The sequence below is a fragment of the Drosophila obscura genome, unplaced genomic scaffold (genome assembly GCF_018151105.1).
Source record: "Drosophila obscura isolate BZ-5 IFL unplaced genomic scaffold, ASM1815110v1 contig_13, whole genome shotgun sequence".
Classification (NCBI taxonomy): Eukaryota; Metazoa; Arthropoda; class Insecta; order Diptera; family Drosophilidae; genus Drosophila; species Drosophila obscura.
This window is the reverse complement of record NW_024542713.1, coordinates 634,960-647,884: the sequence shown is the minus strand read 5'-3', so window position 1 is coordinate 647,884 and position 12,925 is coordinate 634,960. Positions and strand designations below refer to the sequence as shown.

The window sequence follows — 12,925 nt, the reverse complement described above, 5'->3', positions numbered from 1 at the left end:
CTTTTTCCACTGATCAGTTTCTTCATCTGGTTTTTCCCCGTTCGATCACCTTTAAGACATCATTTTCGGACAAGAGCGCTCTAATTCTAAACTTCCAGATCGAACAGTTTTTACCGTCGAAAAGTTTTATGTTCCTTTTGACTTTATCCATTTTATTTTCTCTTTTGGCTTCGCACAACTACACACGCAGACACACCTTTTTTTTATTATGTCAGGCGTCGTCCTATTTGTGCAAGACTGTACACGAATACAAGATCTTCAAGTCTGTGCACACACACATGCATACAGCCGGCGTCGTCGACGCACACACAAACTCTGAAAGAGTGGTAACACCCCACTATGGGGAAAATTCCAATTTTTCGGGTATTTAGTCATTTTCTCAAAGTATTAAAATTGGTTGTTTTTTTTTGGTAACATATTAAGAAAATTTCAAACTGTAAGGTCCAATACCAAAAATGTTATATAACATAGCAACATTTTCAAAATAGCAAAGTTATTACAGTTATATGAAAAAAACAAGCCTACCTCTGAAAAAAGCTTAAAAAAAATACCAGATTAAAAAAATTCTTCAAAAAAAAGTTCTGCCATAGAAAAAAAAAAAATATCATCAAACCATTTCTAAGCCCCAAATCTTTAAGAAAAAGTTGGTTTTGTTCCTTGAGGAAAAATCGTGTTGACCAGTGTTATTAATGCCCACATCAGAGGCAAGTCCACAACTTATATTGCAATATAATCCCTTTTTCTACTGCGTCCGATCGGTATCCAGCCGCCATATCTGCACATTTGCATATAAATATATACGGGTCCGTATATAGCCTTGTACATAAGGCGCCATATTGGTGAAAATTTATATCTGAGAGTCAAATATTTTCACCAGTCCCCACATAAAAGAAAATCCAGTTTATTGTTGTTCCTGAGGAAGCTTCATAATTTATTTGTTGAATATGTAATCCGGCATTTTTTGTTCCATTAAAACAATTTATGACCACTTTTCCATAAATATACACAATATTTAAATACATATTGTTAATCCTCAACGGTCCAAGGTGGCAATAATATTGTTAACAAAAACAAACCCCATACATATTTACATATCCACAAGCATATGCCGGCACTTGAGCGAAGCTCGAGTGTACATACATACATAGCTGCAGAAATATGCAAGTCATATGTTATTCAAACTCTTACAACATATATAAAAGGATCTACACATAATTTATACCACCAGATATAATTATACCCGTACTCAAAAAAGAGTTAAGGGGTATATTAGATTTGTGGTAAAAGTGGATGTGTGTAACGCAGAGAAGGAAACGTTTCCGACCCCATAAAGTATATATATTCGTGATCAGCATCAATAGCCGAGTCGATATAGCCATGTCTGTCTGTCCGTCCGTCCGTCTGTCCGTCTTGTTGAGCGCCTGGATCTCAGAGACTATAAGAGTTAGGGTAACCAAATTTGGTTTCCAGACTCATGTGATATCACACTGCTACAAGTGTATTTCAAAATTTCGCTCCGCCCCCTTCCGCCCACACAAAGGACGAAAATCTGTGGCAGGCACAATTTTTAAGATACGATAAAACTAAACGCAGTGTCGTAGAGAATATCCATATCTACCAGACTGCCGAATCTGAATCAGATCGTATCATAATTATAGCCAGAATGAAGAAATTAATTTTCAGATGCTTCCCCTGCCCCCTCCGGCAAACAACAACGCAACTCATTTTCCTTCTCGCTCGCACACTCTGCCGCGTTCAGTCTCGAGCAACCCCTAGCGGAGGAGATGTAGAATCTAAATGGTACATGTATAATCTACATGTTGGATGTAGAATATACATAATATATGTAGATGTAGATAACATATGTAGCAAAAAAATGTAATATGTGTAATTTTTTTTTTTTTTAATTCTAAATAATTATATGCTTAAAAATGTATATGCTGACTGAGTACGGGTATAAGTAGAGTCGCGTCCCCAGAAGCGACTCACACGTTCCTTCTCGTTATATACACTACTGGTCAAAATAATAAGTACACGCTCATGAGCTTTCTTTCACGTCTCGTAAAACTTTTTTAAAAAACAGAAAGAAAAAATGCACTTAACTTTAAGATTACTAACCTACAGTAGAATATAAAAAAATTTAACATACGCAATTTTCGCTTCAAATGAAGGGTTTCTGATCAATTTTATCTAAAAAACATAAACAAGGGGCGGTCAAAATAATAAGTACAGCAATTCTACAAAGTTAAAAACTCAAGGAATATAAAAAATTTTTCACTTTTTTCTTATTATTAGTAATCCTACGATATTATCTCAAATAACCACCCTTATTTTCTTTAGCTTTGGCGATTATTTTTGGCATACCAGCAATAATTTTGCGCCAAGTCTCTACTGGAATCTCATACAAAGTTTTTGGGACAAATTCTCACAATTCTTCGGAGTTTCGAAATGTATTTGTGCCAACGCGACGTTTTAAGTCTCCCCATAGGTTGTATATTGGGTTTTAGTCAGAAGATTGACTTGGCCAATTCAAAACGTTTACCTTGCCCTCCGTAAACCAAGCCTTGACCAGCCTTGCGGTGTGTTTTTAGGTCGTTGTCCTGTTGAAAGACCCACCTCAAGGACATGTTTTCCTTAGCATATGGTTGCATAATGTCAGTCAATATGTGTTTATACCTGAATTTGGTCATAGGATCATTTTTACGATGTATTGGTTCAAAGCCATGCAAAAAAAAACGAGAAGGAACGTGTGAGTCGCTTCTGGGGACGCGACTCTACTTATACCCGTACTCAGTGAGTATATACATTTTTGAGCATGATTTTTTAGAACTTTAGAATTAAAAAAAAATTTTACATTTTACATTTTTTTGCTACATTTGTTATCTACATCTCATCTACAATGTCTATTCTACATCTAACATGTAGTTTGTACAAGTACCATTTAGATTCTACATCTCCTCCGCTAGGGGTTGCTCACGCACTGAACGCGGCAGAGTGTGCGAGCGAGAAGGAAAATGAGTTGCGTTGTCTGGAACGGGAGGGGGAGGGGAAGCAACTGAAAATTAATTTCTTCATTCTGGCTATAATTATGACCCGATCTGATTCAGATTCGGCAATCTGGTAGATATGGGCATTCTCTACGATACTGCGTTTTTAGTTTTATCGTATCTTTAAAACTGTGCCTGCCACAGATTTTCGTCCTTTGTGTGGGCGGAAGGGGGCGGGGCGAAATACACTTGTAGCAGTGTGATATCACATGAGTCTGGAAACCAAATTTGGTTTCTCTAGCTCTTATAGTCTCTGAGATCCAGGCGCTCATCAAGACGGACGGACGGACAGACGGACAGACGGACAGTCGGACAGACGGACGGACAGACGGACATGGCTATATAGACTCGGCTATTGATGCTGATCAAGAATATATATACTTTATGGGGTCGGAAACGTTTCCTTCTCTGCGTTGCACACATCCACTTTTACCACAAATCTAATATACCCCTTAACTCTTTTTTGAGTACGGGTATAAAAACAGCCCGAGACCATAAGGCAACCGCCTCGGTTGTTAAACATTTTTTTTGTACTGGACGTCGAATTATTTGCATTTGGGGCGTCGTACACATCTCCTGTAGTCATTACCAAAAATATTTGGTGTTGTTTAGTCGCTCTATAATATATTATTTCATTTTTCAGACCCATCTGGCTCAAAGCATGCAAAATTTGTTTCGCCAAAATTTTGCCTCATCTCCAAATTTTGTTCTCAGAGTAAGGAACCTTTTCGGGCTATACGTTCTGATAAGTCTGAATATTGACGCCTACGAGGAACGGTCTGAGATGATATTTCATTGCCAATTTGAGCGATTGCAAGACTGGCGATGCGGGTGTTCGTTGCTTGTGAAGATTTCTTCTTCCTTCTTCGATTTTCAGTGGGAAATCTTAAATTAAAGGCATTCTGATCCAAATAGACCGAGCGTCAAAGACTTTTCGCAGTTTCCCGAAGACTTTTCCCTTATTTTTTAAGATTCAAGACAATCATCACTTCTTCAGCAGAACAATGCTTTTTCGGCCAATATAGTGAAATTTTTTAAACTCTCATGTACTTTAATATGCAAGAAGTCAATAAAAACCAACAATCCTTTGACCAAATCCCAATTAAATCCTTAAAAATTCATAAATACCTCCAGTGTACTTATTATTTTGACCACATTAAAGGCGCTTCGGCTCTGTGAGGCTGAGACATTCGGGTCGGGAGCTGGGCCGTTCGGCATGTATGACTCATGTCGGGAAGCGAAAGCAAGCCGAGCATTGAAAATGTATGTGTGTAAACAGACACGACAAAATTTTTATCAATTCTTATTTTCCGAAACGCGTTTTGAGTTTCGTTTCCAGGTTACGTAAATGTGTGTGTTCCATGTATTCAGACATACTGTGCTTGTGTGTGGGCTCTACAATTTTTGGCCGCTTGAATTGTTTTTATACCCGTACTCAAAAAAGAGTTAAGGGGTATATTAGATTTGTGGTAAAAGTGGATGTGTGTAACGCAGAGAAGGAAACGTTTCCGACCACATAAAGTATATATATTCTTGATCAGCATCAATAGCCGAGTCGATATAGCCATGTCTGTCTGTCCGTCTGTCTGTCTTGTTGAGCGCCTAGATCTCAGAGACTATAAGAGCTAGGGCAACCAAATTTTGTTTCCAGACTTATGTGATATCCCACTGCTACAAGTGTATTTCAAAATTTCGCCCCGCCCCCTTCCGACCACACAAAGAACGAAAATCTGTGGCAGGCACATTTTTAAAGGTACGATAAAACTAAAAACGCAGTATCGTAGAGAATGACCATATCTACCAGATTGCCGAATCTGAATCAGACCGGATCATAATTATAGCCAGAATGAAGAAATTAATTTTCAGTTGCTTCCCCTCCCCCTCCTCCCACAAACGACAACGCAACTCATTTTCCTTCTCGCTCGCACACTCTGCCGCGTTCAGTGCGCGAGCAACCCCTAGCGGAGGAGATGTAGAATATGAATGGAACATGAACAATCTGCATGTTAGATGTAGACATTGTATATGTAGATGTAGATAGCAGATGTAGCAAAAAAAATGTAAAATGTAAAATTTTTTTTTTTTTCTTAAATTCTAAAAAATTATAAGCTCAATAATGTATATACTAACTGAGTACGGGTATAAGTAGAGTCGTGTCCCCAGAAACGACTCACACGTTCCATCTCGGTCCAAACTGAAGTCGTGCACCCATGTACTCTCAGACCCAAACGCGGAGGTTTCTGGGACTTCTTGCATTCAAATAATGTGAAATCAACCGTCTACAAACTGTCACATAACTGACAGAGCGATTAAAATTTTTTTTCATAATTTTTGAGGATATTGAAGGCCTGGTCTTGCCTTCGACCATCGCCGACCATCCTCTAAAAAATATGTTTTTAGAATACAAAATCGATTTTCAGTCTACTTCTTATAGTTAATTAATTAAACACAATAGTGAGAGTGCATACAACTTAGTTTTCAATCCCATTATACCTCCTGCCTTAAGTTTTTAGTCTAAATCTTAGGTCTCCTCTTCTGGACCGAGCAATTATTTCTTCAACGCTTCAAAATCAAAAGTACCGCTATGTCCAAAACTTTCTTTCATCAAATTATTCAATAACCAAATTGAGCTTAAGGGTGGTGACTTATTTAAATTAATTTGTTTGTTTTTTCATTTTTATACCCGTACTCAAAAAAGAGTTAAGGGGTATATTAGATTTGTGGTAAAAGTGGATGTGTGTAACGCAGAGAAGGAAAATTTTCCGACCCCATAAAGTATATATATTCTTGATCAGCATCAATAGCCGAGTCGATATAGCTATGTCTGTCTGTCCGTCTGTCTGTCTGTCTGTCTGTCTGTCTGTCTGTCTGTCTGTCTCGATGAGCGCCTAGATCTCAGAGACTATAAGAGCTAGGGCAACCAAATTTGGTTTCCAGACTCATGTGATATCCCACTGCTACAAGTGTATTTCAAAATTTCGCCCCGCCCCCTTCCGCCCCCACAAAAAACGAAAATCTGTGGCAGGCACATTTTTAAAGATACGATAAAACTAAAAACGCAGTATCGTAGAGAATGCCCATATCTACCAGATTGCCGAATCTGAATCAGATCGGATCATAATTATAGCCAGAATGAAGAAATGAATTTTCTGTTGGTTCCCTCTCCTTCTCCAGCGCTGCTTACGCTACTGATTCTCTTTCTCGCTCGCACACTCTGCCGCGTTCAGTACGCGAGCAACCCCTAGCGGAGGAGATGTAGAATATAAATGGTACATGTACAATCTACATGTTAGATGTGGAATATACATTGTAGATGTAGATGTAGATAACAGATGTAGCAAAAAAATGTAAAATGTAAAATTTTTTTTTTTTTTTAAATGCTAAAAAATCATTAGCTCAAAAATGTATATACAGACTGAGTACGGGTATAAGTAGAGGTCGCGTCCCAGAAGCGACTCACACGTTCCTTCTCGTTTAAAATTAAATTAACCCAGCACTACTATTTCATTGAACAGCAGATATCATGGGTAGTTGTCTAAAGTCATGAAAAACAAGAAGATGGAATGCAAATGTAACGGGGGTTCTTCAAGCTTCTAATGCTTACATTCCAGGCTTTCCGTAAAGGTATCACTTGTTCAATTTGAAGGACTAGAAATATCTCAAAAAGAGTTTTGAAAGCAGTGAGGTGCGGCATTACTATTTCATTGAACACAACTGTATATTAGGGTTTTATTTCAAATTAATAGCAAAAACATACAAAAACAAAAAAAAAAAATCAAAATTTGCATTACTTTAATATTCGGTATTATCTTATATAATTTAAAAAAAACCTATTTTATCTAGAAAAAAAAACGTACTTTAATATTTGGTATGATACCCATTATTTTTTATGGTATCGGCAAGACGTTTTGGCATATTTTTTATAATTTTTGTCGTATACTCATGGCCAATTTTAGCCCACTCTTCCTGAAGCCGTTCCTTTAAGGCGGATATGGACGATATTGGCGTTTTGTGCACACGTCGGTCCAACTCACTCCACAAATTCTCAATAGGATTGAGATCAGGCGATTGGGGCGGCGTTTCCAACACTTTTGGGCAGTTATAAAGTAACCAATTCCTGACTTTATGCGCCTTTTGTTTCGGGTCACTGTCCTGATAGAGCTAGAATGTGTTGCCAATACCCATTTTCTCTGCCGACTGCTTCAAATTTTTTCTCAAAATTTTGAAGTACTGGTCTTGGTTCATTATGCCATCAATGAATACAAGATTGCCAACACCTTTTGTGGAATTGCAGCCCCAAATCATCACACTTCCCCCGCCGTGTTTCACAGTTGGCTTTAGGTGTTTCTTCTGCAGCTCAGTATTTGGTTTTCGACAAACCATGGTCTTGCCGTCACTGCCGAAAACGTTGAATTTACTTTCGTCTAAGAAAATAACATCATCCCACCAGCTTTGGTCCTTTTTGGAGATACTCCTGGGCAAACTTTTTCCTTACCTTTCGGTTGCGTTTCACACAGCAAAGGCTTTTTCCGAGCGACTCTGCCGTTGTACCCTTGCTTTTTTATTGTACGCCGAATAGTTTGCGCTGAAACGGTCTTTCCGTGGTCGGCAAAGAGTTCAGCCGTCAATTCCGAAGCACTAAGTCGAGGATTTTTCTTGACTTTCTTAATAATTTCGGCCTCTTCGCGCTTAGTTAATTTTTTAGGTTGTCGGGTTTGCTTAATTGACTCTACTCTTCCCTCATTTTTATACCCGTACTCAAAAAAGAGTTAAGGGGTATATTAGATTTGTGGTAAAAGTGGATGTGTGTAACGCAGAGAAGGAAACGTTTCCGACCCCATATATATTCATGATCAGCATCAATAGCCGAGTCGATATAGCCATGTCTGTCTGTCCGTCCGTCCGTCCGTCTTGTTGAGCGCCTGGATCTCAGGGACTATAAGAGTTAGGGTAACCAAATTTGGTTTCCAGACTTATGTGATATCCCACTGCTACAAGTGTATTTCAAAATTTCGCCCCGCCCCCTTCCGCCCACACAAAGGACGAAAATCTGTGGCAGGCACAATTTTAAAGATACGATAAAACTAAAAACGCAGTATCGTAGAGAATGCCCATGTCTACCAGATTGCCGAATCTGAATCAGATCGGATAATCATAGCCAGAATGAAGAAATTCATTTTCTGTTGCTTTCCCCGCCCCCTCCGGCAAGAAAACTAACCACTGATTCTCTTTCTCGCTCGCACACTCTGCCGCGTTCAGTGCGCTAGCAACCCCTAGCGGAGGAGATGTAGAATATAAATGGTACATGTATAATATACATGTTAGATGTAGAATATACATAGTATATGTAGATGTCAATAGCAGATGTAGCAAAAAATGTAAATTTTTTTTTTTTTTTAAAATTCAAAAAAATTATAATCTCAAAAATGTATATACTGCCTGAGTACGGGTATAGTAGAGTCGCGTCCCCAGAAGCGACTCACACGTTCCTTCTCGTTGAACCTTCGGACGATGTCACCGACCGTATTTGGCTTCATTTCCAGGATTTGGGCAATTTCCTTGTATGTCTTGCCCTCTAAATGCCACTGGAGAACAAGTTTTCGCTACTCCAAGGACGAATTTTTGCTTTTGCGGCCCATTTTAAAATTTGGTGCGACAGTTCAATTCTGCGGTATGTTTTCTGTCAATGCATGTTAGTTAGCTTTTGGTTCTTCGGGGAAACCCCTTTTTGCCATTTTTTTGGCTATTTGGAGTTACCACAGGGTTTTATTATACCACTTCCAAAAAAATACGGAATATTAAAGTAATGCAAATTTTGATTTTTTATACCCGTACTCAAAAAAAGAGTTAAGGGGTATATTAGATTTGTGGTAAAAGTGGATGTGTGTAACGCAGAGAAGGAAAATTTTCCGACCCCATAAAGTATATATATTCTTGATCAGCATCAATAGCCGAGTCGATATAGCCATGTCTGTCTGTCCGTCCGTCCGTCCGTCTGTCCGTCTCGATGAGCGCCTGGATCTCAGAGACTATAAGAGTTAGGGTAACCAAATTTGGTTTCCAGACTTATGTGATATCACACTGCTACAAGTGTATTTCAGAATTTCGCCCCGCCCCCTTCCGCCCACACAAAGGACGAAAATCTGTAGCAGGCACATTTATAAAGATACGATAAAACTAATAACGCAGTATCGTAGAGAATGACCATATCTACCAGACTGCCGAATCTGAATCAGATCGGATCATAATTATAGCCAGAATGAAGAAATCAATTTTCAGTTGCTTCCCCTCCCCCTCCCGCAAACAACAACGCAACCCATTTTCCTTCTCGCTCGCACACTCTGCCGCGCTCAGTGCGCGAGCAACCCCTAGCGGAGGAGATGTAGAATATGAATGGTACATGTAGAATATACATGTTAGATGTAGAATTTACATAGTATATGTAGATGTAGATAAAAGATGTAGCAAAAAAATGTAAAATGTCAAATGTTTTTTTTTTTAATTCTAAATAATTATATGCTCAAAAATGTAAATGCTGACTGAGTACGGGTATAAGTAGAGTCGCGTCCCCAGAAGCGACTCACACGTTCCTTCTCGTTTTTTTTTGTTTTTGTATGTTTTTGCTATTAATTTGAAATAAAACCCTAATATATGTACCTCTATGAAAAGGTAATATTACAAGCTTTAATATACCATTTTTCAATTTTTGTTTTTTGTTTTTTGTTAGGTTTATACATTTTATTCGCGTTTGAAGTTGAAAAAAAAAAACCGAATATTAATGTTATCCACTGTATATGCAAAGAATTGGTATATGTATATACATAGGTAGATGTTTTAACTTAAATCAATTTATCATATACATCAGGGGTGCCCAAAATCAGCTTACATCAGGGCACTCACCAATACTCCCAGAAAAAACGCAAATACTAATAAGGGAACAGTGCAATCTCAAAGAAAACACAACAACAAATTCATAACAAAAGTCGGGTAACACCAATCAGAGAAGAGACAAAACCGGTTTTTGCTGGACGGATCGCATACGCATAAAGTTGTTTGCATGTGTTGGGCTTTCGTATGCTCCCTGCAGTTCTGGCTGTCACGGCATGAAAGTGTCATAGGATAAATTGTTCGGACTCGACGTCGACAAAGGCAGTGACGTCGACGTCAGCATGAAATTCTGACCAGCTTCAACTGCTGCAGATCGAAGCTGACTCGTAAGAGAGAAAGCAGATATCCATGATTTCATCTCCTCTCATATTTTTAGTTTTCTCTACCTGCATTCGACCCTAACTCTTCTACTCTCGCGCATTTCGTCTCCTCAAAGGGATGAGGGGAGACCGATTATTTGGTGCAATTTTTTGTTGCGAGCGGCTGTGATTTTTTTGAGTTGAGCGTCTATTTACATGTTTATTCCTTTTAAAAGTGGTTTTTCAGTGTTTTTAAAGTCAGGTAAGTGGATTCAGTGATTACTGTGCGCGTTGTTAGTTAAATTAAATTTGTACATGGGTTTCGCAAGAACAAATATGTTTAATTCTAGAACATTCAAGCGGTGTGGTCCCGTTAAACATGTGCGTCGCTGCGCGTGTTTGTTTTTGCTCGAGGAAACCCATGTCTCTGCAAATACAGCATTTTTAATTACAAAATATATATGTACAAATTGACTTATTTATTTACAGATCAAAACATTTCTGAAGTCAAAATCAAAATATTAGTCCAGGAGTAATTGTTTAAAATGCCTCAAAGGTAAAATCAAATTTCATATGTGTATTGCTTTATACAAATCTGAACATAACTCAGAAGTTAGTTCAGAAAATATTACCTTCCGTGGCTAAATATTTTTATTTTTTATATCATTTCAGGAGCATTGGTGCTTATTAACCTGATCGAGTCAGTTAAGGAAGGCCCTACAGATAATTAAAAATAATTAAATCAATGAAAAATCTAGAAAATCTGTGTAAAATAAATATATTTACTTTTATTTGAATGAAGTGTTTAAAGAAATTTTTGGGTTGCTTTCACTTATGAAATTATCCGTGAAATTCCGTTAAATTTAATGGGAAGTCTCACAGGTGATTTCATATAGGACATTTCAAAAGAGTCACGAGTGATTTCATATGGGATATTTCGAATGAGTCACGAGTGATTTCATATAGGACATTTTCGGAAGTTTCCCCAGTGAAATCACTCGTGGCATGTCCCGAGTGAAATCACTCGTGGCAGTTCACCAGTGAAATCACTCGTGGCATGTCCCGAGTGATTTCACTCCTGGCTTATACATATAAGCCACCGGTGAAATCACTAGAAAATTCAGTGACAATTTCATATGAAGTTCCACGAGTGACAAAAGCGGACATGTCCATACAAATTTCATCTGGAGTTTCACCAGTGAGTCACCAGTGGCAGAGGACATGCCGTGAGTGATTCACCGAATGAATCACGAGTGAAAAGTGACTTTTGGAACTGCAGGGCTGGTACACAGCACAAACTGTGTATGCATACAAGAATTGGTTTCCTATGCTGGGGGGCTGGGCATCGCTGTTATAGTCTATAAGTAGTGCTGCCGCACTTTGTCGGTTTTCGCCAAAACAAGAGGTTTTTTTCTTGTTGGCTGCTTTTATGCATCTGGATATTTTTTGCTTATGGTCCACTGGATTCACTTATATAATCGCATCATGGGTGAGACCCAATAAAAAACATTATAATTGATATAAATATTCCTTATTAATAATAAAAAAAAGACAGGCAATAATTGCGTATAATTTTATTTATATATATAAATAGGTGCATACATACGTTTGCAATCGTTTTGCGAGACTTTAGTCGTCGCTAGGGTTCTGTTCGCTAAATGCTCTTTTCTGATTCCGATTGCGAACATTTAGCGAGGATGGCAACAAACAAGTAACGGATAAAAACTGTAGCTACGGGTAAGATCTCGCTAAAAACGACCACGAAGCGCAAGAAACACCGGATGACGTAATAGACGAAAAGGTTATACCGAGACGTTCGGCATTTTTTCGACATGTTCGATTCATGACGAGATGCGAAAGCAGGCCGAGAATTGAAAGTGTATGTGTGTACACAGACACGACCAAAAATTGTAGAGCCCACACACAAGCACAGTATGTCTGCGGCCCTGGAATTATTCCCGTCGTCAGACTTCATATTTTGTTGGTGTATTCTGTCACCCTACACGACACGGGCTAAGGTATTTACGAACGCCAAACATTGTAGAGCCCACACACAAGCACAGTTTGTCTGAATACATGGCACACACACATTTACGTAACCTGGAAACGAAACTCAAAACAAACTCAAAACGCGCGTTTCGGAAAATGAGAATTGATACAAATTTTGTCGTGTCTGTTTACACACATACATTTGCAATGCTCAGCTTGCTTTCGCTTCCCGACATGAGTCATACATGCCGAACGGCCCAGCTCCCGACCTGAATGTCTCAGCCTCACAGAGCCGAAGCGCTGGGAGCCGGGACAAAACACTCAGCTTGCTTGGTATCACTAACCATACAGTATATAGATGTGCCAGTTCATACAACGAAAGGGGCGCAGCTGAGATTTCTGTCCCAGCTCCCAGGCGCTTCGGCTCTGTGAGGCTGAGACATTCAGGTCGGGAGCTGGGCCGTTCGGCATGTATGACTCATGTCGGGAAGCGAAAGCAAGCTGAGAATTGCAAATGTATGTGTTTAAACAGACACGACAAAATTTTGTATCAATTCTTATTTTCCGAAACCGTTTTGTGTGTGTGTGTGCCATGTATTCACACATACTGTGCTTGTGTGTGGGCTCTACAATTGTTGGCCGCTTGAATTGGTTTTTCGTTTTGTTTGGAAAAGCTTATATACAAAATTCAGAATTCCCGCA

At 38.8% G+C, this 12,925-nt stretch overlaps 1 long non-coding RNA gene across 2 annotated transcripts; it reads left to right on the top strand.

Annotated features, from left to right (window-relative positions):
• The first annotated feature begins 10,423 nt into the window (after positions 1 to 10,423).
• LOC121405035 lies at positions 10,424 to 10,944 on the top strand. Of its 2 annotated transcripts, none has more exons than XR_005968337.1 (3): positions 10,424 to 10,496; positions 10,724 to 10,790; positions 10,907 to 10,944. It is a non-coding gene; the product is annotated as an uncharacterized LOC121405035 (long non-coding RNA). The 2 variants fall into 2 exon arrangements; XR_005968338.1 differs by lacking the exon at positions 10,424 to 10,496 and adding an exon at positions 10,632 to 10,657.
• The last annotated feature ends 1,981 nt before the right edge of the window (positions 10,945 to 12,925 follow it).